A 27,980-nucleotide genomic window follows, 5' to 3' on the forward strand; every position below is an offset into this window, starting at 1 on the left:
TACAAAATTCCTGACATGCACCATACATGCAGCAAAGGATAAGAGAAAGTTGAAAGGAAAATAGAAAAGCAAAATGAACCACAACCTAAATATTAATCTGAGCATGGAAAATGTGATTTTCATTCTTTTATTTTCAAAGCATTATCATAGTCACAGGCTATGCTATTTTAATGGAGATAAAATAGCAAAATACAGAGCCTATTAAGATAGCTTCAATGGATTTTCATTTTCATATCTGATCTCTGTAGCAGAGACCAAAGACCAAAGTACCTAACATTTAAATGCCTGGTTATTCAGTAAAAAGTTGTTTATCCTATCTCACTTAACTCAGTGCTCAGCTTCACTACAAAAGTGGATGTACTGTTAACATGTAAATATTCTTTCAGGTTATCAATGGAGTTAATGTCAGCATCCTTCAGCACACTGACTAATCTCTCTGAGTAACGAAATCCTTAGTACCGTGTGCCAGAATTGCAGGAGGATATTTTAAAAGGCTGCAAGAGAGCCTGGTGGCATTGCACCAAACTGTCAACTGACTTATGAATCCACTTAGCAGGCGATGGATCAGAAGAACTGTGTTTATGCAACTGATGTACAGATGCTTAATAACAATGCAAATAACAGCACTTGGAAAAAAAGCAACATAGCAACCCTGTGCTACAGCTGACAATTTATCCCTTGATTTATTGGGCTATTTAATTTCTCTCACAGTTTCTTCTATGTTTTGGTGAAAAGCAAAGTGTATGGGTTTTGCTCTGAAGAAACAGAATTGTCTAGCTCGTTTTATTTTTTTTTTGTTCTTTGTTTTTTTCCTTCCAGCTTCTGGTGTCATTAATGTAGTACACATTGTGAATACTCTGCATTTGAGAGCAGGTTGTTTTCCTGTGTCAGGTTGGCAGAGCTCACTCACATAGTATGTTTGAGGATGAGGGGAGAACAGAATCACAGAATTGTAGGGGCTGGAAGGAACCTCTAGAGATTGAGTCCAACCTTCCTGCAAAAGCAGGCTCCCCAGATCAGGTTGCACAGGGTATCCAGGTGGGTCTTGAATGTCACCAGAGAAGGAGACTCTGCAACTCGGGGCAGCCTGTGCCAGTGCCCCATCACCTGCACTGTGAAGAAGCTCTCACATACATTTGTGCAGAACACAGATGCAGTTTTTCTAGACTGGGTCTGTGCTCAGGTAAATTTCTTGTTCCATTTGCTCATTAGATTTTATCATTATATTTTTTTCAGTCTTCTAATGACACAAGTGTATTTATGACATTTTGGACTACTACAAACATAAAGTTCGTGGTCTACTGTTGTTGCGTGGAATTGACCAAGATGTACCTCCCAAATTTTTGTTCTCTTATAGCTGGCTATTTGTCTTTTGCAAGCTCATTATTCATTCATTGTAAAGACAAGCTAGGAGAGGATACTAGGCAAGCCAGGTTTGAGAAAAACACAACAGAAATGATAGAATGTATCTCAAGGCAAAAGTAAGAAATAAGAAAGCTAGATGTGAAGAAGAACTGTGATAAAAAAATGAAAAAGGAGTTCTGTTAAGTCAAATAGCACATATTTCAGTTCTGAGTGCATTGCAGAAGGTGGCAAGTCTTTTTTTTTTTTTTTTTTTTAATTGCAGATCATGTATATTATAGTGACTGGATTTTGGTTTACTTGTAATTATTTTTGGTGGAAAAAGAAAGCATTTCCAGCTATGTTGACCTGATAGTACGACCTGGCTATTCTTAAGTACAAATATATATTCAGTAAGAAAATATTTCTGTTTCCTTGATTAATTTGTATATAGCCAAGAAGTAGAACTTAGTGTTTGTGAGAAATTTTGATAATCTCTTAAATTTATTTTATTGAAACATGCAATATTTAAAAACAATTTTTAATATTGCATTCTATTTGAAAGTATTTCCAATGGTTTTAACACTAAATAAACCTTTTGCTGACATAATGTAAAACTCAAATAAAAAGATACAAATAGTTGGAACTAAAATTTTTCAATTGTCCTGAATAGAAATACTGAAAAGAGAAAGTCTGGAACAATTACTACATTTAAAGATAAATAAGATAAATAGAGATTTTAGCTTTATTACCATGTTACTTTATCTTTCCTCATACCTTTTTGTTAGGAGAACACTGAAGAATGGATGAGAGGTGGTTTTCCTGTTCATATGTCAAGAAACATTCAGATGTTGTGCCAAGGGACATGGTTTAGTGGGAATTATTGGTGATAGGTGGACGGCTGAACAGGATGACCTTGGAGATCTTTTCCAACCTTGGTGATTCTAAGATGATTCTTTGTTAGTTATGCACATACGTTTTTTAATACTTCTGTTGTCAGATGGCAGAAATGGCCTCTCTCAGAAAATACTCAGTAGATTAACATTCCCTTTGAGGATTTCAAGCAATGAAAAAAAAAAAAAGCTTTGAAACATTTGCCAAAGTAGAACTATTGGGGCACCTGATTTGCATGAAAGGCATATTCATGACAATTTTGCAAGGTGTTTCATTTTTAAAGAACTGTTATTTACTAAGGATGTTGGTTTAATTTAAAAAGTGGAAATAAAAATAGAAGCTTCTCAATAACTTGTAAAATACTGATATAATTTCCTGGGGAAAAAAGTTTTAATTGCCATCCTGTCTCTTTCAGTGTAATAGGTCTATTCAAACAGTCAGTGCAATTGGTGAGTAACTTCTTGCTGTGATCTATAGATCTATTCAAAATGTAGTCCTCAAGGGTTCTCTAGCGCTTCCTAAAATAATTTTTTCCATGACATTTTACCTTACTTTTTTTTTTTTTTTAAATAGGATGCCTATGTCTTAGGAAAATCAGCAGTGGAGTTCTGAGAAGAAGCATTTGAGATCCAAATGTACCATCTGCCAGTGTGATTGAATGTGCGTAACACTTGGGAAATTCTGTGAGACAGTCTTTCTTTCAGTAGCACCCACTTAGAGATTGGTGCCTTAAGGCTATCACTGCTTATTTAATTCTGCTCAAACTTCTGTGGTCTGGAGATTAAGCTAGAATTTTTCTAAAGGAGAGATTTCACTGAGATTCTGCTTCTGTTTTACTTCTCTAGAAAAATGATACTCTTCATAGTAGCGTGATAATAGACTAAGAAATGCTTGTCCTATTTTGTTACAGACATTAAAATGTGATGAATAGCCTTTTAAATTCTTAAATTTACAAGTCATCTGTAATACTTATATAATGCAATTAGATGAATTCTGAATGAAATAGAAGAAACTCTACAGTGAAGGACTTGACATTTCAATGAACCTCTTCCATGTTGTCCTATCCCTATGCATACTGCTTGCTTTGATTACAAAGTCATAGTAAACAATGAAAGTAGGCACAAGCTTATCAAGTGAATAATTCCTACAGATTATTGACAGTAACCTTTGTCATCATATTTTGGTCCTGTTTCTTATCAGTTCTGTTTAAATATGCAGAGAGGTATACATATTTAAACATACACACACACACAAATTAACAAACAAAAACCACCACCACCACCCTGCCACATGCATATATAAAATTATATGTGTTATTTTTCCTCTTTCAAAGGAATGAATCTGAAACACCTATAGAAGCTGTCATATGCTTATGTGAGTGGTTGCACCTTCTGTCCTCCAGAAAGTTTTCCTGATCATTTAGAGCTGAGTGGAGATGTGTATGATCATATACACCTGAACTTTAATTTATAATATATAACATTATATATACATTATATATAATGTTGTAATTATATATATAAAGTTATATACACACACACACACACACACACACACACACATATATAGATATATATATGAAAACAGTAATGTGAAAACTACAGGATTACTTGACCAAAACCTACTGGGGAACAATATAATATTGTTTTGTATTTCCTATGTGTCTAAACTGAGAAGTGTTCAGCATTCTCTTAAGTTGGTTAACATTCATTTGCACTAATGGATCGTACAACAATTGCTCTATTTTTAACTAATTTCCAAACATTTGTGTATGTAAGGAAGAATTTGAAAACGTCTTAACCAGATTCAAAGATAGTTTCTGTTGCACCATATAGAATAAGCCTCCTCAAAAAATAAAAATAAAAAATAAAAAACACCACCAACAACACACAGACAAAAAACCAAACAAACAAAAAAACAGTAAAAGCATCAAGGATAGTCAGGGCTATGATATAGTTCATGCACAAGCAAAGACTAAACAGATGGAATCCTCAATTTGAAAAATGTTGTCTAACAAGCATTGTGATAGCATTTTAGATTAAAAAATACCATAAAATTAATGTTACAGTTTGCTGTTATTTGCTGTTTTTAAAGATAACCATTTCAAGTAGTGAAATTATGCACTGTCACTCAGTAATTAAGCAGAAATGATATTGCATTCTGTATTTAATTCAAAACTGATGCTGCAAGCAGCTAGCATGTAGGACCCACTCTCGGAAGCTCAGAAAATAGAGGCTTGGTACCTCAAATCACTCTTACTTTAAGGAATATTTATCAAAATTCTATCTGATGAAGTCACAGAACAAAGTCACTGGAAAGGCATTCTGAATACAAATCATGGCTTGTTCCAGGGACTTTCCTATTCTTCTGTTTAATCCTGCAACAACAATCTGTGCTGTAGCACAAGTTTCAAGACAGAAAGAACTCAATATAAGCATGCTTTTCCAAATAATGAATGGTCTTTTTCATCTTAAATTTCAACTGCAAACCTTACTGGCTTTGTATAGTTTACATTGGTGAGATTTGAAAGCATCATTTGGCACTTAATTGGGCTGTGCATTCAGGAATGCATTTCCTTAACATGCTTCAAAACCAGTTTCACAGAGATGCCTTTGAGACTTTATGAAAAATAACAGGAATGTCTAAAAATAAATTTGCTTATGTTTGCGTGCAACTGAATTGGAATTAAACTGCAAATCAGTTTACAAGTTCTTGCTACTGTAAAGGATAGTGTTTTCAGCTTTAAATACTTTGATATGCACATACCAGTGCAGTAGAACTTGAATTGCTTTGAATGAAAATACAAAGTTGAGTTTCAAAGCATCTGAGATTGAATGCAGTAGAAAAGGGACATTTATAAAACTCCACCTGATTCCATATAAGTTTCATTCATTGTTAATACCAGGTTTTCCTGATGGTTTCATGTATAAACATCAGGGGTTTTTCTTTGTTTTTGTTTTAAATTGGTGTTGCCTTGTGTAATAGAGATTTATCTTATTTTAAAAGAACTTATCAGTGAGCTGAACTGTGTGGTACGATATACAGCAGTCCATGATAATTATTTAACATCTCTATTGTAGTATTGATTAGGAGTTAAATAGGTCAGGCCTTAGTGTACTGTGGAAGCGTATAAAATGTGACATCCTTTGCTTCCAAGAGTTTATAGTCTGGAAGGCAGAACTTACCAAGTGGATAAAGGAGATGAGGAATGAGAGGAGATGGGTGGAGGGAACCTCAAAGGCTGTGTGAAGTACACACCTCTTTAAAGGAAGTTATCAAAGCATACAAAGATAAAAGTTTCACCCTTACAGTCTAAGGGTTATTGATTGCTTTCTATGGAAAATAGGTTCTAGACAGATATAAATAAACAGAAAGTAATATGCTGGCTAGGGGAAAGGCAAACTTGTCATAATGATGCATTCAGACCTGATTTCGTTAATCCTAATGCCAAGACTGATACATATAAGAAAGGGAAATGTGTATTACATGGTGATCATTACAGAAGCATTAATCTCACAGCAGTGGAACTGCCTGTAGGCTATTCAATCCTTTTATATTCTATCTGAAACCAACATAGTAACTCCATGAGGAATATTATTACCTGAAGTCCAGATGTGGCTACATTCCTTTACCATCTTCTGTACAAGTTATGCTGCCTGTTTTTCCTCTTGTGTTTCTGAAAGCCTGAAAAGGATAAAAGAAAATTGTGGATTTAGACCAAAAAAAAAAGAAAAAAATAGAAAATAATTTGAAATGCTTAATGTCAGAAAATGCTTGTCACAAAAAATTGACAGAAAAGTTCTGGAATCTCAAGAAAGAGGATTTTGTCAGATAAAGTAGAAAGGTTTTATTTTGGCTTTACATTTATGTTCTTGCTCTGTTTTTCTTACGACTAAGGGATTTCCAAACCACATGAATTTTACTGCTAGAAAAAAATATTGAGGTTTGATCCGCTGTAGGAACAGAAGCTTAAAGAATGAAATAATAATAGAAAAAAAAAAGCAAAATTTAATTTTTCTTATTCTTTAGAATAGAATCATAGAATTGCTCAGGTTGGAAAAGATCATCAAATCTAACCTTGACCTCACCATAGTACCCTAACAACCTATCGCTAAATCATGTCCCTGAGCACCACCTCCAGGTGGTTTTTAAACACATTCAGGGTGACTCAACTGTCTAGGACATTTTCTGCAGAACAAGTAATACAGGGACTTTTTGGAAAACACTATATAAACATATACTCCTGCAAACTCTGATGCAATACTACTTTGTGTATATGTATTTTTTTCTTCTGTGAACTGTAACTTTAAGTAGAGGATACAGTTTTGTCAAAGCATGGTGAATACAGTTAAGAACTGCAGATAGATGGTCAGTTAGGTAGAGATCATCACATTTACAAAAGCCAGCTCAGACTTATTTCCCACCCTTCCCTCTCAAAAAATATTATTTTTAAGAAGAACAAAATCTTTAATTCTTCGTTGTTGGAGTTGATAATGTTTGCCTTATTTTCAAATCTTTTTGTACAGATTTTCATGGAAGAAAGGCTTTGCTTTTATAGGTATTTAAAAATATTTTATTATGAAAAAATGTATTCCTGATATTAGGTTTTATACAACGACCTTAGTCTTTCCATTCCATTTGGGAGCTGATGCAACTGTTTCCTTTCTTGTTTGTATTTACTTCTTGAATCAATTTGAAATCAGCAGACTGCCTCCTTCATATGCTGATATTATCTTCCCTTGTGTTAATATAATGCTGTATGGTTTAGCCAAAGTTAATTAATTAATTAAATAAGAAATTTCATGAGATTCAAGCAATTTCAACAGATGAGTATAAAACAGAGCTTGCTAGTAAGTTGAACAGAAGAGACTTCAATACAAATTACTTGAGGTCAAGACAGTTTTGTTTCACTCACGCAGCAAAATGTTCTTTTGGTTATTAGAAGACTCATTTACTAACAGGACGTAAAAAGGTATATTGATGTAAAAACAGTTGATGATATACTGCCCTGAGTTATACTTCATCTATTTCCTTTATTTCTTAATGCACAGTGAAAAATAACAGTCTTCATTGTGCAAGCTTTTGTGTACTCTTAAAATCTGTAGAGGAAGATAAAAGGAGAATGTGATTACCATAAATGGTATAGTAATGAAGACCGTAATTATAACTATGGTATTAAAAGCTGGCATTTCAAATTGTGGATAAGATTAAATAAAACCTAGATATTCTGATGCAACCTTGTATTTTGATGTGGTTACATTTGAAAATGAGAATGTAAAAAGCAGCCCTAGAGTATGATGGCTACAGATGCACGTTTGTGGCAACAAAAGCAAGTTTATTTTTTGTTAGTTTCAAAATACTGTGTACCTTATAATTGTACAAAAGTTTTCCAACAACCAGCAATGTTGTTTCAACAAATAAATGAATTTTGTTTAAACAGAAGAACATTTGTGAAGTGAAGCACATGCATTGTTATTTCTAGTAAAAATTAAAGCCCCAGTGTGTCTTTTTTATTTTTATTTTTATTTTTATTTTTATTTTTATTTTTATTTTTATTTTTATTTTTATTTTTATTTTTATTTTTATTTTTATTTTTATTTTTATTTTTATTTATTTATATTTTTTTATGCTGATCTAAAATACCAGCCACTTCAAGATTTACAGCAGTGAAAATGAAACTATAATCTATTTCCTGTTGTTGTAGTAAGACTCAAATAGTATAGAGAACTTTATAACTTAGGGCCAGACACAGCATGAACACCTAAAAGATGGTCTCTTTCATATTTGCTAAGTAATCTTAGGAAGTGTGAGGGCTGCTCTGAATGTAGTAACTTCTATTTCATTATGTTGGCCCACAGTGTCAGAAGTGGATGCTGGTGGTACAGCAGTAGGGGTTGAAACTTCCTGCCAATATTCTGTTACACTTTGTTGGAATGGGACAGGTCACTGCAGAGGGGCACTGACATGTGAAGGAATTTTTTAGAGACCAAACAGAGGATGTGAGTGCAGTGAATCTGTGGGTGGTGTGTTTCAGCAATGGTGAAATTTATGTGAAAGACAAGCCATGTTTCAAAGCGCTATGCAGATATTTCTGAGTGTGGCGTGCAGGCCCTTGTCCATTACTGGTGAAAATGCAGAGTGGGTGGAGGTGACTGTGTTGAAAAGCAGTGTTTTGTAGCTAAGAATTTGCTTTATCAAATAGCATTACTGTGTTCTTTGTGTCTCTTGTAGTTTCCATGGAACTATGTAGGAGCTATTACTTTTGGAGTGCCCTGGCCTTTATACTTGGATATGTTTCAAGGTAGGACAAATGCAGCATTGGATTTCAGACAAGGTGTTTCCAATATAGAGAAGAAAGTAATAAAAGCACTTTACAAAACACTTACATAATCTTAGCTGTAATACTATAAACAAATCTGATAAAATGTTAGAAGAAAAATGAATTTTAAGGTATTTGGAAAGAAGAATGTTTTCTTTGAGTAAACTACAGCAAGTTTGCCCAGGTCTTTGGAGGCTGAGATGGTAACTGATTGCTATCTGTTCAAATGCCAGACGGTCAAAACGTGGAATCTAGGATAAATATTTCACGTTTAAAAGATTAATCCAGGAAAAAATGAATGGGCCGTAACTTGAGGCTGTGTAGCAGTAAGGTTGGGTCTGTCCCAGGTGACCAGAAGATGGCAGTGGAAGAAGGCTGCATTCTACAGCACAGCTCTCTCATTTCATTTTGAACAAATACTTCCCTGAATAAAGTTAGATAGAAGCTAGATTTATGCTTTTGAACTGTCTTGGGAAGTAAGTCTTGGAACAGTCAATGAAGTAGCACACAAATACATAGCTCACTACAAAATGAGAGTCCATAAGTTTGTGATGTGGACAACTGAAGGAGGTCCCTTCCTCATGCTTCTATAAAGGAGAGGTTGTAAGAAATTTCAAGTGTTTGTTGTTGTTGTTGGTTTTTGTACGTGTTTGTTTTTGTTTGTTGGTTTGTTTTTTACTATATACAACAGTTTCATTGCATTTAGCAAGTGATTTATGGTCAGTGTAACAACTGAGAGATGAATAGGAAAGGACTGGGTTGCAATATAAGGGTATAATGACAATTTGCAGAAGCAATTATTTTATTATTCATATAATTTCTACATCTTTGGAAAGACAAAAAAATAATTCTTATGATTAAGAGAACAGGAAACATAGTGGAAAGGTAAGAAAAATCTGAATGAGATAACAAGAAGAGGAGAGTTGAAAGTGTTGTCAAATTACCTTGGAAATAAAAGACCTATGAGAAGGGCTAGAGTTAATGAGAGCAAGTAGCCAAGCATTAACTAGAAAGTATGACTGAGAAAAGAATTTTGTCCAGCTCTTCTCTTTAATGCTGGCTGATTTAAGGCAACTTCACTTGTATTAATTGACAGTGTATACAAAATCTTGTTGGGTGTATTCAGTCATTACTCCAGCTTAAACAGTGTAAATTATTTCCTAATATTTTCTCTATTGCAGTCCAGTACTAATGAAAAAATAATAAGGTAAATAACATTAGATGCTTTTACTTTTTAACTTTTTAGTGAAGCTTTATTTTCCTTTCTGTAATTCCTTTCTAGAAGTCTACACTGGAGAAATCTAGATAGTTATCTTTAGTTTCTTTCCCTGTGGCTATCTTCTGGCAATTAGTCATTTGAAGAGTCTGTTCTGACTGATTTTATTCGTGTTTCAACAGTTTTTTCCATTAGAGTGATCCTTGTTAATTAATTCTTCTTTTTCATTTAAAGTATGTATTTTCTCTCTTTAAAATACACTTCAGAAATTTGCCTCGATGAGGTTTCATACATCTTTTGTACAATATAATATTAAACTAATTTTTTACAGCTTCATTAAAAGTACATCTTCAACCCTGACAATCAAGAGCAGAACATTCATAATGAGTGTAACAGTTTTATATCACAAGCATGTCAATCGTATTACATTAAACTTTGATTCAGATAGTTGAATATTAAAATTAGTTTCTCAAGGGGCATTGGTGAGAAGATCTTTGTCATTGTTTTATGATTTTCTGTTATCAGTATTCCACATCATAGCATCATGTAAAGCACTGGAAGTTAAAGAGTTAATGCTCCAGTTCTGAGGATCGTTGATAGTCCTGGTTGATAGTCCTTCTCTCTCAGAAGAGAAGAAGTTCTATGTACCTCAGAGGACCTTGCGTTACTAGGAATTCTTTCGTTTTCTGCTTAGAGGGAAAGATAAAACTGTTGGCAAGTCACAAGATCACTCTCTTTTCCCTTTTGGATCATCCCAGCAGTGTGTGAACTCCCTAGCCATCTCACCTTCAGTGGTACAGTAAGGCCTTTGGTTTTGGACTCTCTCTTGCTCATTTTATTTGACTTATTAGCCTCAGTTCCAATTATATTGTATTATATTATGTTGTTTTGCATTCTGATATCTTATTTAGTAAATTAGCTTTACACCTCAGATCATTGCTGCTCTTTTGTTTTTAGGACCCTCTCCCTTCCCTTTCCCTTCCCAGGGTGTAGGTCCAAGGGTTCCTTCACCCCATTCATCATAGAACCAGGCCGAACCAGCCCAAAAACCATTGACAATCTTGCATTATCAGTATTATTACTATGTTTTTATAGAAGCTAAATAGATGGATTCAAATGCATTAAAAATTCTTCACCTGCTTTTTAACGTTCCTCCATTTTCTGAAGAAATTTCCAAAATGCCAACTTCCTATTGTAAAATTCTGTAGATTTATGGAGTTCTGTGTTATGATTCATAATGAATGATGTTTTTTTCTCTGTGTCAAATCCCTTGCATTTTGAGAGGTGTAGGTATTTAAGATAAATAAAAATCTTCTTGGTAGAAAAAAATCCTGGCATAAAATAAGGATAAAACTATATTATCATCTGTTGGTGCAAATATCGGTTATGATGATCCCTCATGGCAGTTACTGAAATTGAGTAGAGAATCATAACTACTTCACAGACAATTCATTAACTCAAATAAGATGAAATGTGTTGATCTCGTTACTTACTGTGATTGATTTGCTGAGCTATAAAATGGGTCTGAGTTAAGGAGGTATTATAGTACATTCACAGTAATGTATTATATTTGCAAAGAACAACTAAAATAGTTTCTTCGTTAACATTTGATCTAAGTCAGTCTGTTTACATGTTTATGATTTCTAACATTCATAATATTATCAATACATATCTATCCTACTTAGAATAGCATAAATTCCGATCATGCACAATATTTTTTAATAAAAAAAATCACCAGGTGAATGTGATTCAATTATTTAGTTTTTAAAACACCGAGAGTGGGAAAGAATTTGGTAGTTTCTAAGGAAAAGGGTTTTTTTCTTTTTTTTTTTTTTACCCAGAGCTTCTATTTATTCTGTAAAAGTCAATGTCCTGAGTTACATTTTCTCTCATTTACTTAACACTGAATTATTCTCACTTTTTCCTGTTTCTTTTTCCTTCTGTTACTAAATAGTCACTTAGCAATTTTTAAAAAAGCAGTGAGGCCCAACTTGCACACAAAAAACATACATGTACCAGAGGAGATTTTCTGTTTTATTAACTTAGTCTGCACTGCTTTGAGAAACTTAGGAATAGACATGCTGCAATTAATTTAATTAAGGAAAAAAGAAGGTTGGAATTATTCATACTCCAGTGTGATTGGGGGGCCGTTCCATTTCCAGTGACAGTGTCTATAGGGATGACGATAACTCCATCTGCAGTATCACCAAAGACTTTAAATCTTCACATTCAAAGTTCTTACAGATGTCTTTACCTCCTTACGTGGCTACTGGGGGAATATCTCATCTGCTGTACTTTGCAACCGGGTGTACCTTTAACAAGCAATCTGGCATTAGCCTTCTGTTGCTACCACTGGAAAGCACAGATTTGTTATATATCATTGATACTTTTAATTACATTGCTGTGCTAGGCATCATTAAAGCTCGGAGTGCTGAAAGGCATATCAGGAGGATTTATTTTTTCTTAAGTGAAACTGCATTAGCAACTCAAGAAAACTGTTGCAAGTAATAACCAGTTTCCTTTTTTCCCCACTAATCTGTATTTCTAGATGAAAGTTATCTACCTTAAACCTCTTGGTCTAAGTAAATATAATTTGGGGAAAACTCTCTTAATTATTTATTTTTTACGAATTGTTGTACTTTGTTATGCTAAGAAGCTTCTATATATATAAACACTTGATACAACTCAAAAGCTGTGCTTAAACCACTGAGTACCAAGATGACTAAAAGAGAAAAGAATCCAGGTTTGGACATACCTGCAAAAGTGAGTTGACATGCATGATAGATGCTTGGTTGAACAAAAGATATGTTGACTACAGTGCACTTTCTCATGTTCTATTTAGTAGCATCATTATCTGTAGTACCACTGAAAACAGGTAGGAAATACTTTTTTGCCATCTGAAATATATTCTTTTGGGTGGGGGGAGAATGTGAATGTATGTACATAGATCAGTTCTGGCATGAAGTCAAGGAGTTATACGTTTAGAAATAAAGTAAGCAGAATATGACAACTATGTTTTCGAACACAAGTTCCCACAAGTGGAGAATTCTTCCACTTTTCCCAAGTATATATTCCGACAACATTCCTACTGTTTTATGTACCTATCATACTCTCCCTGGCACAACTCTCCAGAGTTTGCTTTTATACCAGAACCTGAAGACAGCATTCAGGCATTCAGATATCCTTCACCTTGTACTGCTTCATCTTGGAAGAGTTTAAGGAGCTTTGCTGTGTTGTGCTGCATTGTGACATAAGGTCTTTTTTAGAAATAGATTTATACATCAAGATGTGTCATTTCTATCACATGCTCCAAGAGTTCTATGTCTCTCCTGTATGGAGGACTCGACATCTGGATGCAGTACTCAGGTGAGACCTCATCAGCAGAGAGTAGAAGGAGGGGATTATCTCCTTTGACCTGTTGGCCAGGTCTTTCTCTTTTTTTGATGCAATTCAGGATATAGTTGGCTTTCTGGGCCGAGAGGGCACATTGCTGGCTCTCATTCAGCTTGTCATCCACAAGTACTCCCAGGTCCTTTTCAGCTGCTCAATCTTATGCCACCATGCAAGGCCACTGTGCTGATCAGGTGGGATTGGCCCTTTGTGAAGCCATTCTAGTTGTTCTGTGTCACTTCCTATTCTTCCATGTGCCTTAGCATAGCTTCCAGGAACCTCCCAGCAGAGGTGTGAGACTGACTGGCTGGTACTTTGCTTACTTTACTCTTTCTACCTTTCTTAAAACTGGGTGCAACCTTGGCTTTTTCATTGTAGCACCCTGTCCTTCCAGCCTAGCTATGTTATCCTATAGCTTATCACAGTCAGAATCACTATTACCACCCTTCCCTTTAAAATCTAGTCTTCATCCCTGCCAATGAGCCCTGCTAGCTTTTCCTCAAGGATCATCTCTTGTCTTTGACAAAGGTGAAACTCATCTGGTGACTGCAAGCCCAGTGCCATGTAGAACTTGCTGAAAACACCAAGTTATGGTGGAGACACCAGTCACAAAGCCAGGTGTTTATAGATTGGATCCTTCAATTTCTTTCACTGTTCTTGCACACTACATGGAGCAGAAAATTTGGCTTATTCCCTCATTTCCTTCACCAGATATTTCATGGTTCTGGAGTCCCTTTGGATGGCCCTTGAACCACATAGTTGCTTCACTCATCATCCACACCATTGTAAAGCAGTAATGAACAATGATTTGTTGGCTGAAACAGGCTAGAGAGTTTCCTGGTGATGTTCTTCATCTAAGCCTCAGGGAGGCAGAAAACTTTAAGAAGAGAGTATGCCTGGCATATTGGTTATTCAGGTCCCTGCAGGGAGGAGTCACCTACAAAGCTTGAATGGGATGATTGTGAAATGCAATAATGCAATCTTCCCCTTTGATTTTTTTTGCATTATATGTTATCAGTAGTTTGTGCTGAATGCGCATTTGTGATTCAGTTTTGGATATGCATCTATGCAACCTCCCTTTCTTTTTCCTCCAACTCCAATCTCCTTTTCCTTCTTTAGTCAGAAATATCTTGGAAGAAAGAGACCAGAGTTTCCCACACCTTCAAAATATATAAAAAAACCCCTGACTTTAATGTCATGAAACCTCACGCAGATTCTAAGGTGCTTTGTAAGTGATTTCTCTTGCAGAGGCAGTATGTGTGGGTCAGTAATAGATATCATACACTCCATAAATGGAGATGGTTTTATAGATTTTCTATACCTCAGCAGTCTTCAGGCTTAGAACATGTGAGATTTCCTAGTAATGAAGTAAGAAACTATGGGGAAAGCAGTTCAGGAACAATAAAATAAGGGAGAGAAAAAAGATGGTGTCTAGGAGTTAGTGTGAGCATTTCATTTTATATATCTCATCTATTTAGTTATGTACAAAATGTATGTAGTGTACATTTCATATAATGAACTTCTTTAATATGCTGACTTGAATAAAAAAGTGTGAATTTTATTGTATTTGTTTACTACTCTTTTCTTTGGGGTGCTATTGGTATAATTTCCACATAAAACTATTCCCAACCACACTGATAGTGTTTTAATCTACCAAAGTGTGCAAGGCAGTAGTCTGGCCTTTAAACAAGCCTGTATTTTGAGGAGATTTTTGCCCGCAATGCATATTAATTGCATCAGTTAGAAAATTAAAGGAAAGAACTACATGAATCCAATTAGCAGGCAAAGGAAGATCTTTGGGGTGAAAACCTACCAGCATTTGTTAATTTCATGAGAGTAAAAACAGGCTGTAAATGCAGTGGACAAAATAACTGCAAAAAGTACAACCAGATGCAGTTCCATTTTAAAATCAAAACTTTACATTAACAATCTGGAGAGTAGGCTGTTTCATGGAATTATAGAATATCTTGAGTTGGAAGGGTCCAACAGGGATCACTGATTCTGACTCCTGGCTCCACACAGCACCACCTGAAATTCAACCCTATGTCTAAGAGGATTGTCCAAATGCTTCTTGAACTCTGGCGGCTCGATGCCCTGACCACTGCCCTGGGAAGCCTTTTCCAGTGCCTGACCACCTGACTGTGAGGAATCTTTTCCTAACACCCACCTGACTTTCCCCTGACACAGCTCCATGCCATTCCATGAGGTCTGTCGATGACAGCACAGAGCAGAGCTCAGCACTGCCCCTTCGCTCCCCTTGGTCTGCAGACCACCTAGAGGCCTCCCCTGCTCTGGATCGTACAAGTCCAGTGACCTCAGTTGCTCCTCCTCCATTTTGTCCTCTAGATTTCACCATCTTTGTAGACCTCCATTGGACGTGCTACTAATACCACGTCTTTACAACTGCACACAACATTTAAGGTTCGACCACACCATCACAGAGCAGTGAGACAACTTCTTCCCTCAACCTGAGCCTGATTTGCACCAGGATACAATTGGCCCTTCTGATTTCCAGGGCAAACTGCTAACTCATATTGCCAGAAATGTCTGAGATAATTTTTAGGAGACAGGATCTCTGATGAAGAAATTTTTAATTCAAGACTGCAATGGTGGGCATCCTGCCAACAGGAGCACATCTATGGGAACACCATTACAGCTTTGTCTCCCCCAAGCTTAACCCCTGTCCTGTTTTCCCATTGGCTGAAACTCCAGGTTCACCATCTTACTAGATTTATATTTGTTAATTACACACTGACACTTGTTAATTCGTATTCTACCTCAAGCCAGCAAAGGTTTACATTTGTAAATTATGTTCTGTTTCTTATTCTATCTTGCCACCAGCCAGTCACCATCCTGTTGTTTCCATGATGTCTCAGAACTCATTTTATTTACATGGTGATTCTCTTCAAGGCCTCTTCTCGTCTGTCCAAGGGACATTTCTTTTGTTAAACAAAGAGCAATGGAGAGTGTCAGGTCTTCCTGATGACTCTTCAGACAGGCAAGCTGCAACTTCCCCTCGCTTCCTTGGGCATGCCACGTGACAAAATATTATATATATATATTCATACTGGCTAAACATAAATTATTACTAGCTATACCTGTATATTAATCAGTTTACAATCTTTATTTTTACTTTCTGTGATGCTAGTTGGCCACAGAGACCATGGACTAAATCTTGTTCTTCTGCAGAAGCAGCATTCTATTCCTGAAATATTCAACATTCCACCAATTAGAACTCCAGTTCCCTTCCTGCACAGCTGTGTAACTTTTGTAAGAAATGTTCCTTTAAATTTAATAGTAACTTGTTCTTGTGGACTTAGTAAATGGATGTAGTAACATACGGATCTGCTGTGTCATTTTCTACTCTGATCAGCCTCCTTGTCTAGTAAGTTCTATGTAAAAAAACAAAACAAAACATTACCAACAAGTGCCTTCACTTAAAAGAAGTATTCTGCAAGAACTACGTTTATTTAAAGAAAGTATTTTTTCACTTGATTATGCACTTAATATTTTCCTCTAAATTTGATTAATAATCTACTATTGTATGAAATGCTGACTGATGAACCAACAGGACATGAGAGAAGGATTGTGCTACCTTATATTACAAGTATAAAGCTTGCATTATTTCAAAGTGAAATTTATAATAATTGAATAGAAACAACAACATATTCACAAAAGGATTTTCAACATATTTATGTTCTTTTTAAAGCAAAAATTAGTAGCTGGGTTTTACTTAAACTAATGGTCAATAGCGGAGTTTTGTTATTTTAAGGAATAGATAATGCCATGCAAAATACCTAACTAATGCAAATATATCACATTTGGCTGCATTTATTTTGGCATCAAACTCAGGAGAAGAGGAGAAATATCCAAAAACAAAATAGCATAATACCTTCTTCCAACAACCAGAAAAAATCACAGGCAGTAATTTCAAATCAACAGCATCTCTGTTGACTAGAGCAAGATTTTCAGAAACGAGGTTTTGTCACTGTCTGAAACCAGAGTTTTCTGAGAGTGTATTTGCATGGCAACTGGTACCACTTGGATGTATAAGAGAATTACTTACATGAGAATGAAATAACTAGTTCTCATGTATGTAGGCCTACACATCTTTGTAACAGATTTTTCATTTTTGTTTGAATTTTGCGTGTATAATAAATGGAAGTTTGTTCCAAAAATACATTACCTATCAAAAAATTTTAAATTAAAAAAACACCATAAATTATACTGATATAATTGTGAATCTTATTTAAGTGTAAATCTTTCGTAAAGGATAAATGAATGTTAGTTGGTGGTTCTTTACAATCTATCCTTTAAGGCTATTTATGATTAATGTTAAATTTAACATACAGTAGGTTCTCTTGACAGGAGAACTTTCTTATGCTTTTCTTTTTGTTTGTTTGTTTGTTTTTCTTTTTCTTTTTGCTTTTGTTAAGAAGATGTTGAGACGTGTGGGTAAGTTGTATGTGTACTCTGTTACAAGCAGTGCTTGTGTGCAAACACCTGCTATGTTTTTCTTAGAGAAAATTGTCCTAAGAAATAAAATGTTTGAAATCTAGAAGAAAAAAAAAAAAAGAAAAATGGAGAACTTTATATATTAGATAACAAATTACAGGTACTGCTGTTTTTTCCCTCCTCTCTTTAACAAATTAGACACAGTCATGATGTTGGATAAGTGTATGTAGTACTAGGAAGAGATTTTTATTAATCTATATCAATCAAACTACATACTCTTTGCCTTTGAGTAGATGTTTTTAGAAGTTTTTTACCTTAACACCTGTTCCTTTTTAAAATCTCTAAGGTAGACTATATAGATTTGTTTGCAGAAGTCTAGACAAACGTAGTCAATATTTGTCAGTTACTTTAATCTACTACCACATATATCTGTAAACTTTCTTAATGGTGGAAAGCAATGTTTCATTATCAAAACAGTTGGTTTTGAATAAGAAACAGTCTGTTTGAAATATTTTCTTCTTTTGCCAGTTCTGTGGAAATAATTTCATTAAGAAAAGAATATTTTTTAATACCAGAGCATCTAACAAGATAATTCATAAAAGCAGAAAGATTATCATCTGAGAATATAACTGCAAAGCCCTCCCCCTCCCCAAAACAAAAAAAAAAAACCACACACACACACACAAAACCATAATCACTTCATATCATCTTAGCTATATTTTAGTGAGAAGAACTAATATACAGAGGTTAGCCTGTTTGTAGATGCATTATTTTGCTGAGGTGTGGCTTAAAAGCTTTACTGGCATATATTCCTCAACTCCAAATATTAACAACTTTGTCAAATTACAAATCAATTCTCCCTAAACATCTCCACCACCAAAATACTCAACTATTTTCGTATTTACTATTCTCATTTCTTCATTAGATATACAGATTACGTCTTTTCATGTCTGTCTCTCAAACCATGCAGTAAAGCAACTTGTATAATAAGAAATTTTCACTTCAAAAAATATGAATTAATTCAAATATGAATAAATTTAGGGAAACCCTACAGGGTTCAAGTAATAAATGATCACACCAGTCCCTCTTGTTCTTAAAGTCTGTGACTCCGGAAATCTGAAAACCTAGCTTAAAAATTAGGGAGCCTCTCAAATACACTGGTGTAACACTGAGTTATGAATTTAGTGGTAGATCGTTGATGAGAATCGTAAGTGACTGCCAGTTAGACAGGTTTTTCTAGTTAAGTGCTATGATATGAGATTCACTAAGACAGAAACTGCTACTAGTCACAGCTGAATTAGTTGTGTATTGATATTTTTTATAAGTCTTCTCTATGCAATTATACAACTTTCTCCTTTTCCTCTCAGTTATGGGGGTGTAATGCTAAAAAATTATGATCTCTGTAATAGTCATGGTTAGATAGAACAATATTTCTGTGTTTGAGGGAAGAATAGTGAGTGCTTTTCCTGACATGTTCTGTTTCCTCTCTTTGCCTGTTACTTGGAATGATAGTTAAAACTGCTCAGAGGCTGGGTTAATCAAAAGAATTTTGATCATAGGCAGAAGATAGATGGAGAAAAGATATACTATGAGTATGCTACATGTAACATAACTAAAACAGCAGATTTATGTCATATAGCATTGATAGTGCATATTCAGTAACATTTTGAATACATGGGGAAAATTGAGCCAAACTGAAGATAGTCTTACTGAAAATACTGACAGTAATTACATCCAGTAATTACAATCCAGAATAAGGCTGCTCAAAGTAACTGGGCCAATGTTGTAGATCCATGGCTTTACAGAACTCACAGATCTTTTTTAATTTCAAAGTGCTAATCTTTATAATAACTACATGCCCAATAGGAAGAGAGAAACAATCTTACTAAGAAAGATGACTATAAGTCTTGTTCATCACATCCTAAGTAGAGTTTTGTAATGGTGTTTTAGAAACTGCTATTCATCCTCCTCAGTTTATTTGACTTAAGATTAGGCAATCCATTTGCATTACTGATATTTCTATAATCTGAACTGCATTTCTTATAGTGTTTAGACTACTGTGTTGCCTTTCTTTCATCATGCTGTACTTCTGTTGTGTTATCCGTATAGTTTATTCTTGGCTTCAGAAACATGCCATTACAGAGCTTTCATTCCACTTGTACAGAAAATTATCGCAGAAAAAAAAAAAGAAAGCAAAAAAATCTCACAAGCAGTGTTTAGATATAAGACTAAAGACAAGCTCTCTGTCGAAGGACAGATTAAAGGAGAGATGAAAGACATTATCAGTACAAAAGTTTGTTACTGTCTTTGATTGGGATGTCCAATTGTGAGACAAAATCTTTGCAAGGAATTAGACATACTCTACCTGCAGGGTTGCATTTAAACTGCTTCACCCCATGGTGATCAAATGATTGTTGATGGAGAATTATTAGTGGGATCATTACCACAGATTCATTTTAGTTAACCTTTAGTTTGAAGATACAAAAGGGAAGACACTTCACCATAAGGACAGTCACAGGCTGATGGTTCTTTTTAAAAGCAGGTTAATTATATTGCCATATCTTAAAAACAGAGCTCAAGGGGAAAATCATTCTGCTTTCAGGAAATACAATCTATTCGTTCAGCCAAGTTTCTATAGAGAAAAAATGAGATGAGTGATAAAATCTGGGTGTTTATGATCATTAACATTCAACTACCATTTCAATAAATGGTTTGTAACCAGAGGAAATTTATGTAAAAAGATTATTATATGCTGATTATAAAAATATAATTTAATTATGCATGTGATTTATATGGTCATTATAAAAATATGCTAACCTGACATTATATTCATAATGGAATCTGTATTTTACTTGTAAAAAAAGCTACTTTGAAAAAACTAAAAGACTAAAGTATGAAAATACAGTCTATGTCTGTGTTAGCAACATTTTTACGTATATGAAACAAGGAGTGTTTGACTGCATGCCTATTCATCTGATCTTGATATCATGCAAGACTAATGAGTGAATTTTAATGGAAAGAATAATTAGGAAGCAAGATCAGATAACATTGTGTGGGCTTGACTGAGTGCATCTAACATACTGAAAAAATAAAAAGTGGCATTGATATAACTCTGAGTTATTAATAGTATTTAGCCATGGAGAAGTCAAATGCAGACTCTGGAAATTTTGTTTCCCATGTACGTTGAGGGGTGTTAATGTTAAATTCACAACTCGGACACTGTTATCATAATGAGAAAATTTCCATTTGCAGTTTGGAAGTGGATACTTAATGTAGCCCCATGTATGTTTAAAAAATAAATGGCAAAAACACATATACAAACACAGAAATAAGTGACCTTTATAATTTAATTATTTCATCCAGTAAGAGAGGACATGATAAAAACTATCTGCTTGAGGTAATTGCCAGTCATAAAGCAGGACCTAAATATTATAGAAGGTCTAAGGATATGCAAAGTAGGTTAAATTGAGTAAAAGAAAACTTAGATTGAATATCAGGAATCAATTCTTAATGAAGTTTCAATTGTTTTTCCTAGTAGATTGGCACTATATCTTTCCCTTTGGTAATTCAGAACAAAGCACTTACATATTAGCTGTAGAGAGCAATTTTATATTTTCAAGGTGATGTACAATATGATCTAATAAGCTTTTTCTCATCACTAATTTCTTTTTTGTGGAATATTAATCTGGTGATTTGGAAAATTGAAAATAGAATTACAAACAAGATTAATACTTGGGTTGAATTTGATTCATATTTTTGCTATTACTGCTCATGGAACATCTTTCATTATATTCTTGTGCACTTGCTGATAATTATACTTCTCTTTCAAGTCCATCAGTAAGTCATTGTCCTGTATCAATCACAGAATATTCAGTCAATTTTTTAAGGTAGAAGATGGAGTACATTAAGGAAAGAGGCTTCTTACAACTGTCAATAAATATGTGTTTGTATCCCTGTATTGTATGAGGACTGCTCTGAAAGTAATGCTTTGTATATCACACAAGAAATGAAGGAACTCTATATGTAAGTTTGAAGAATGCCTACTGAACTGATACAAGGCTGAAGATAAATTTCCTAGAACATATCATTAATAGTGATGTGACGTGTCACCAATCCAAACCGAAGTCAAAACAGCAGTCCATTGTGTGGCAGCATGTGAATACTCCACCAAAGAAAACTGTCAAGACAAAGCCCTCAGTAAATGAAGTGATGTGCACTGTCTTTTGACATTCAATTGTTCTGGATTTCCTGGAACCCCAACAAACCATCAAGTCCGACCACAGCATGACACTGACTAAGATCAACACTCAAAGTTCGAGTCAAGTCAGAGAAGAAGTTTACTTTTCTCTTGCAACATGATAACTCCAGATCCATTGGCATTTGACAGCTATGGAGCGTTTTGCCAGTCTTGGCTGGACTGCACCCACCATGTAGTCTGAGTTTGTTGTCATCTGACTTTCATCTGTTTGGGCTGATGAAAGGTGGATTACATGGACAACATTTTCCTAGCAACAGTGCCATCATATGTAACAGCTATGAAACAGTGGGTCACCTCTGCATGTGCAGATTTTTACAAGCACAGACTCTTGTACCTCAGTGGCGCCAAAGCACAGCTAATTGTGGTGACTATTTTGAAAAAAAATGCTGTTTTGTAGTAGATAATTTCTTTTACCAAATAATGTCATTGTTCATTTTGTATCTGTTATAGTTTCCACAGAAATAAATAGGAGACATTACTTTTGGAGGAATTTAAATCAGTATGTCTTTGTTTTTACAACTCAGTCAATTTACAGCTCACTTGTCTTCATATACTTGTGTATATCCACCTGGAGCAGAAGGGAAAGAGATTTCCTTTATTAAACCAATATTTTTCTGTCATCAGTGACAGAATTTCATGGCAAAAAAGCCTGCTTTTAATGTGTCCTTATACCTGTTTTGTATACAGTTATTTAGCTGCAATGGTAGAGAACCTCCTGTGTTCTGGGTTAATGCAAGCTACAGGTATTAGGAAAGTAATAAATCTTTTAACGTTTCTTTCACCATGTCCATGTTATAGTTAATGTTTTACAAAATACATTGCTTTAATAGAAGACGGCCCAAATGAAAAGTGATTGAAGGAACTTTTGTAAGAAAGGTTATTTAACTGTTTCTGCAGTCTTCCATGTTTATAGACAGAAGTATGTATTTCTCCTGAGGTCCACACTGAGCTCTGGACATTTTTTTCTTGTAAGCACAGAAATATTTTGTTTTGTTGTTTTTTGAGGGATTCTGTGCATTATTTCACCTCTTGAAACCTCTTCTGATTTGGGATTATTGTTTTCCAGTAAAACATGAAGTCAGAGGGTAGTACATTCTGTCAGCTTCTGAAAGAGACAAGTCCATCGTTATGTCCATTTCTGGCAAATGACTGGAAGCAAGGTTGACCTTCTCAACTCTTTTCCTATCATCAGGCATGGTAGTAGGCTCTATAGAGAGCCTATTCTGAATTTCCTCACGGTTCCTGTGTTTTTTTCATGGCTAGCAGTTGCAGAGTTCACATGAAAGAAATCACACAGCAGTTGGTTAAAAGTGTAAAATGCTTTAGTCATTGTCTGTTCCAAAGTTTCTTAAAAAGTCTTAATTTCAAGAAGAAGGCTGCTTAATGCTTTTTAACATTCAAGACTACTGAAGGATTCTCAAATTAGCAACCCATAAAGAAAAATAGTCCTAATCAGTTGTCGTTTTAGAAAATCCCTTTGTATGTGTTATTTTAGAATCTTGGCAATAAAGAATGCATTTAAATGCGTTCAGCTTTTAGGACAGGCAGAGTAATTGTTTTCATGCAGAGACTGTGAAAATATCTTGAGAATATAGATGGCACTATATGCTCAGAAACAGAAAACTGGGTATATATATCTATCATTATCTAGGATGAGTGCGGAAAACAACTTTAGGTTATTTTTTTTTTTCAGAGCTGAAAAAAAACGAGGCTCAGGATGAATGCACCAGCAACATCAAGGGCAATGGTTAGAGAAATAAGCACCTCAATCAGTTTGATTGTGACAGTTTTAAAAATGCATTATTCCTCAGAAATTGAAAGAAAAACAAGTTCTGTGCTTTCTATAGCAGGAAGACTTCTTGGTTTTCTTCAAGAAGTCTTACATTTCTTGTATTCACTGGTATATATGACTCAATCCAGTTCTATGCTTATATTTCTGTTACTTACGAAATACTTCCACTCTTTCTGAGAAATACACTTTGGCTTCTTTTCATCAAGCCTCTTACTGAAGTGTCTTGCTTGTCCAACCTCTTCATGGATTCCATTAGAACTTTAAAAAACAAACAAAAAAAAAAAAAGGGAAAAAATATAATAATCAGGATGTTGTCAAAAACATTCCCCATTAACCATTTTTCAATTCTGATTACTTCTTCAAAGAGGTTCTACGTCTCAGACAAATCTGAGGACCAGCAGACCCTGGGACATACTCTCTTTTGTTCTAGTATAAAGCAACATAAATTATCCAATAGCTTAGAGCAGGCTGTGTGTCCTACCTGTGGTTAGAATTGTCATGATTCTTAATATTAATTCTTCCTTTTTGTCCTCATGTGCCTTCTGAAGATGGAATAGTTTTACTTTTTCACAAGTCCTCCCAGTAAAAAGATTCCTTCAACTATGGATATATGTCAACTCTCTGATTCATGTCTTGTCTCATATGTCAATTTTTATAAGCTTATTTTTCTAAAATCTCAGGTATATTCCATGTAAAAGTATTTCATGTTTTTACAGGATGTATGAGATAGAGACAAGGAGAATGGATTCTGAATAAAGCTGAGCAATTTTCTAATAATATCTAGATTGTTTTTTTTACCTTTTTAAAATACTAGCTTGTTCACTTTACATTCCAGAGTTATCCTATTTAGAGGAAATAATTAGGATCCTAATATTCTGTCAGTAGCTTCAGTGACTTAAGTACAGCAGGTTGCTAACGGTTCTTAATTGTCTCCGTTGGCATCTGGAGACCACTCTTTGTCTCTCTGGTCAAAGTCCATGCTCTGAATACAGAAGGCATCTGAATACATGAAAGCCAAATACAGGTCTGAAAAATCTGACTTTAAGGCTAGTTGATTGTTTTGAATGTTTGTGAAGCAATTTAAATCCTGGTAATTTGATGGAGATTTACTTTGACTAGCTACTGAGCTTCCAATTTTAACAGCAGCATATTTTATCCTTCTTTACAGCTCTTAGAGAAATGACTGAAGTTCAGAAGGTGCAATTGGTTAAGGATTAATTGTCATAATATGGATCCGAAAGCAAAAAATTTATGGAACCTATACAAATTCTCTGGTGGCTGTCATAGATGTGAAGAGATCCATAAAAAAGAGATCTAGTTTTACAAGAGTGGTGGCATCTTCCAGGAAAATAAGCTGTCAGAATTCTCTTGCATTTGGATAATTTGACTCAGATTTCCAGGTAGATTTTGTGAATTCAACACAATGCTGACAGAAGTCAGTACTGTATTTTAACGATGTGGCAGGAAATATTTTTGTTTACAAATTAAAAACCAGTCATCTTCCCCCTTCCCTGAAGTATTAGAATTTAAATGTTTCACATTAATTGAATCGTCAGCACAATGTCGTGTTTTCTAATTTTGATAGGATTACTTCCCTTTGTGCTAGTTCCTATATTTTCAAATGCCAGTATAGCTTGAAAATATACTTTAGAAACTGCCAAACAGGTTAGATTATGGATTAAAGATAGTTAGCAAGTGGAAAGGCATGGGAAGAATTTTTTAATTCTTGAGTTTATGCTTTCACTTTGATAAGCTTGATAGGGAATAGATTCATGTATATTTTTTGTTAAGTTTTGCATTAAATAGTTTGTTGTCATACTCAGAAATATGGTGTAATGGTTAAGGTACTGTTTATGGAAGTCAAAACTGTCAAGAATAAGTAGAAAATATCAAGTAGCTTGTACAGATTTCAAGGGCTATGCTGCTTTTTTTTTTTTTTGGTTGCATGGAAAGAAGCTTGATTCTACTGTATTGAAGTTGATAGAGATCTTACAAGTACTTTCAGAAAGATCTTCAATAAAGCTACTGGATAAAACAATATATAAGAACAACCAACAGTTGCCTCGGGTTTGTTGCAGGTCTAACTAAGAAGTTAATGTATTAACTGATTATGTCCATTGTAAAAAAAGGATAATATTATTTTCTTGACACAGTCTAAAAGTATTCTGCAAGTATATATTGTGAGCTTTTTGATGAAAACACAAGAACACATAAATGCTGGTTTTTAGCTTAATATGCCCTTCAGTTACTATGTTTATAAAATCACAGTAATGATTGTGTATGTCAAATTGTGCATTAGCTACTTAATTTTCCTGACTTGCTTAGAAAATCACCTAATAATTTTTCATTTCTGTGTAATATACACCAGTAATTAAATGAGTTTTATATGTTATATTTTAGAAATGTGATCAATTTAATGGAGGAAAAAAGTCAAAATACTTACGGATATTTTATTTCTATTGGCAAATCAGGGAGCAGGACAAATATTGCTGTCATAAGTCTGGACTTGTAAAGAGAGATGTATTTGACCTATTCAGGGATCAGCTTGGAAGTATCCTATGGGAGAGAAGAGACATTCAGGACACTTAGTTCATTTTCTAGTACAAGAATGGTCCGTCTTTGGTGATTCATAACCTGAATGGGATGGGCCTTGTGCAATTTCTTCCAGTTGACCCACCCTAGTTTTAACAGGAAGATTGATCTATGCAAACTCCAAAAGTCCCTTTCAACCTTAACTAGTCTAGGATTCCACACCATCCTTCTTTATTCCAGTTCGATTTCATTGCAGCTGTTACTTCCAATGTCCATGGTGTGATAGAATTTACTGTATATGAGCCGATGTTGTAGTGTATGTGGATAGTTATGTGTCAGTGAGCTTTAATGAAGCAGATAACTTAATCTATTTTCAGGAGGAGGAAGGCGGACACTGTTAAGGGTGATGGGGAAGGGAAAGGCCAGCGACAGGAAAGATAGGAAAGAAGCAAGGGTTTGTACAGCGCAGAGAACAATTAAATTGTAATTTTTGTAACAGACTTGAAATGATGGAAGACTTCAGGTCTTCCATTGATGGTGTGTTTTTCTGGTCTGAACAAAAAAATCTTACATTCATTCTTCGTGTCAGTAAAAAATATGCAGCTTTTGTTAGCTTTATTGTATTTCTGATGACGTTTTCTATTTTCTTAATTTTGTTTCTGAAACATATTGCCTAGCTTAAGCACAATATTCTAGGTAGGATTTAAAAATTCTGAGTGAATAATTACATTACTTGTGATATTCCTATTAAAACATGCTATTATGACACCTAATTCCTGCAGGAAAATTGTATTGCTCACTTTTTTTCTCCTCTGAAAAAATCAGTTCCCACACTGCAAAGAACATTATTTTTGAGCCTGAAAAGGAATGATTCTGAATTTTTAGCATAATTATTGCAACAATATACAGGTAATATTGGTAAGCTGAACAGTGAGGAAAATAGTGATCAATGATCAAATTTAAGGCTTATTTTTTGAAAACAGGGTAAATAAAAAAAAAAAAATTGAAACCTGAGAGTTTAAAATTGACTACTAAGTTATGTTAATGGCGTTGCTCAAACTTTCTCAGAAATCCTAGGTACTGAGGAACAGGCATCAGCTGTGGAATAATGATTGGTACAAGACCCTCCTGCTGCTTTCAACAGAAGTCACGTCAGTCAAGCAGGACTGGAACATTCATTACAGATATTAGTCAGTGATAAGTTTAAATACATTCCTGAGTTATAATTTGTCTAATGAAGTACTACCCTTTAATACCTTTGTTTTTGGCAGAGCACGTACAGTTAACATAGGCAGATTGCTTATTCTATAGAGATTATCTTTGCTGATAAGGGCAAGGACTGTTTTAAAACTCTGCCTTTGGATAATTTTTAAATATTCTATTCACTCCCCTAGTTTCTGTACTCTTCTCATTATTTTTTCCCCTCTGAGGGTGAGTCCTTAGCTGACTATGCTGGGGCTGCCCAGTTTGCTTACATGAATGCATGAGTCAAGGTGTGGGGAATGTGGGGTTTGTATTTTAGCTGCTTGTTCTTTCTTGTGCGTGTCATGATTTAAATTCAAGCCAGAATATTTATGCATGCCCAGGTTACCTGTAAAACACAGTCTTGTCCCAACAATAGATACTGGTATGTTTTACTGATATACTTTAGATTGTTTTAGCTAAAACTATTCCAAAAGTGAAATCCAGGAATAATGGATCTGGCTACCCACGGCCTTCTCTGGGTAACCTGTGACAGTGCCTCACCACCCTCTAAGAGTTTTTTCCTAACATCTAACCTAAA

The sequence above is a fragment of the Cyrtonyx montezumae genome, unplaced genomic scaffold, assembly GCF_038088225.1.
Source record: "Cyrtonyx montezumae isolate F1298 unplaced genomic scaffold, pur_monq_1.0 scaffold_2, whole genome shotgun sequence".
Taxonomy (NCBI): Eukaryota; Metazoa; Chordata; class Aves; order Galliformes; family Odontophoridae; genus Cyrtonyx; species Cyrtonyx montezumae.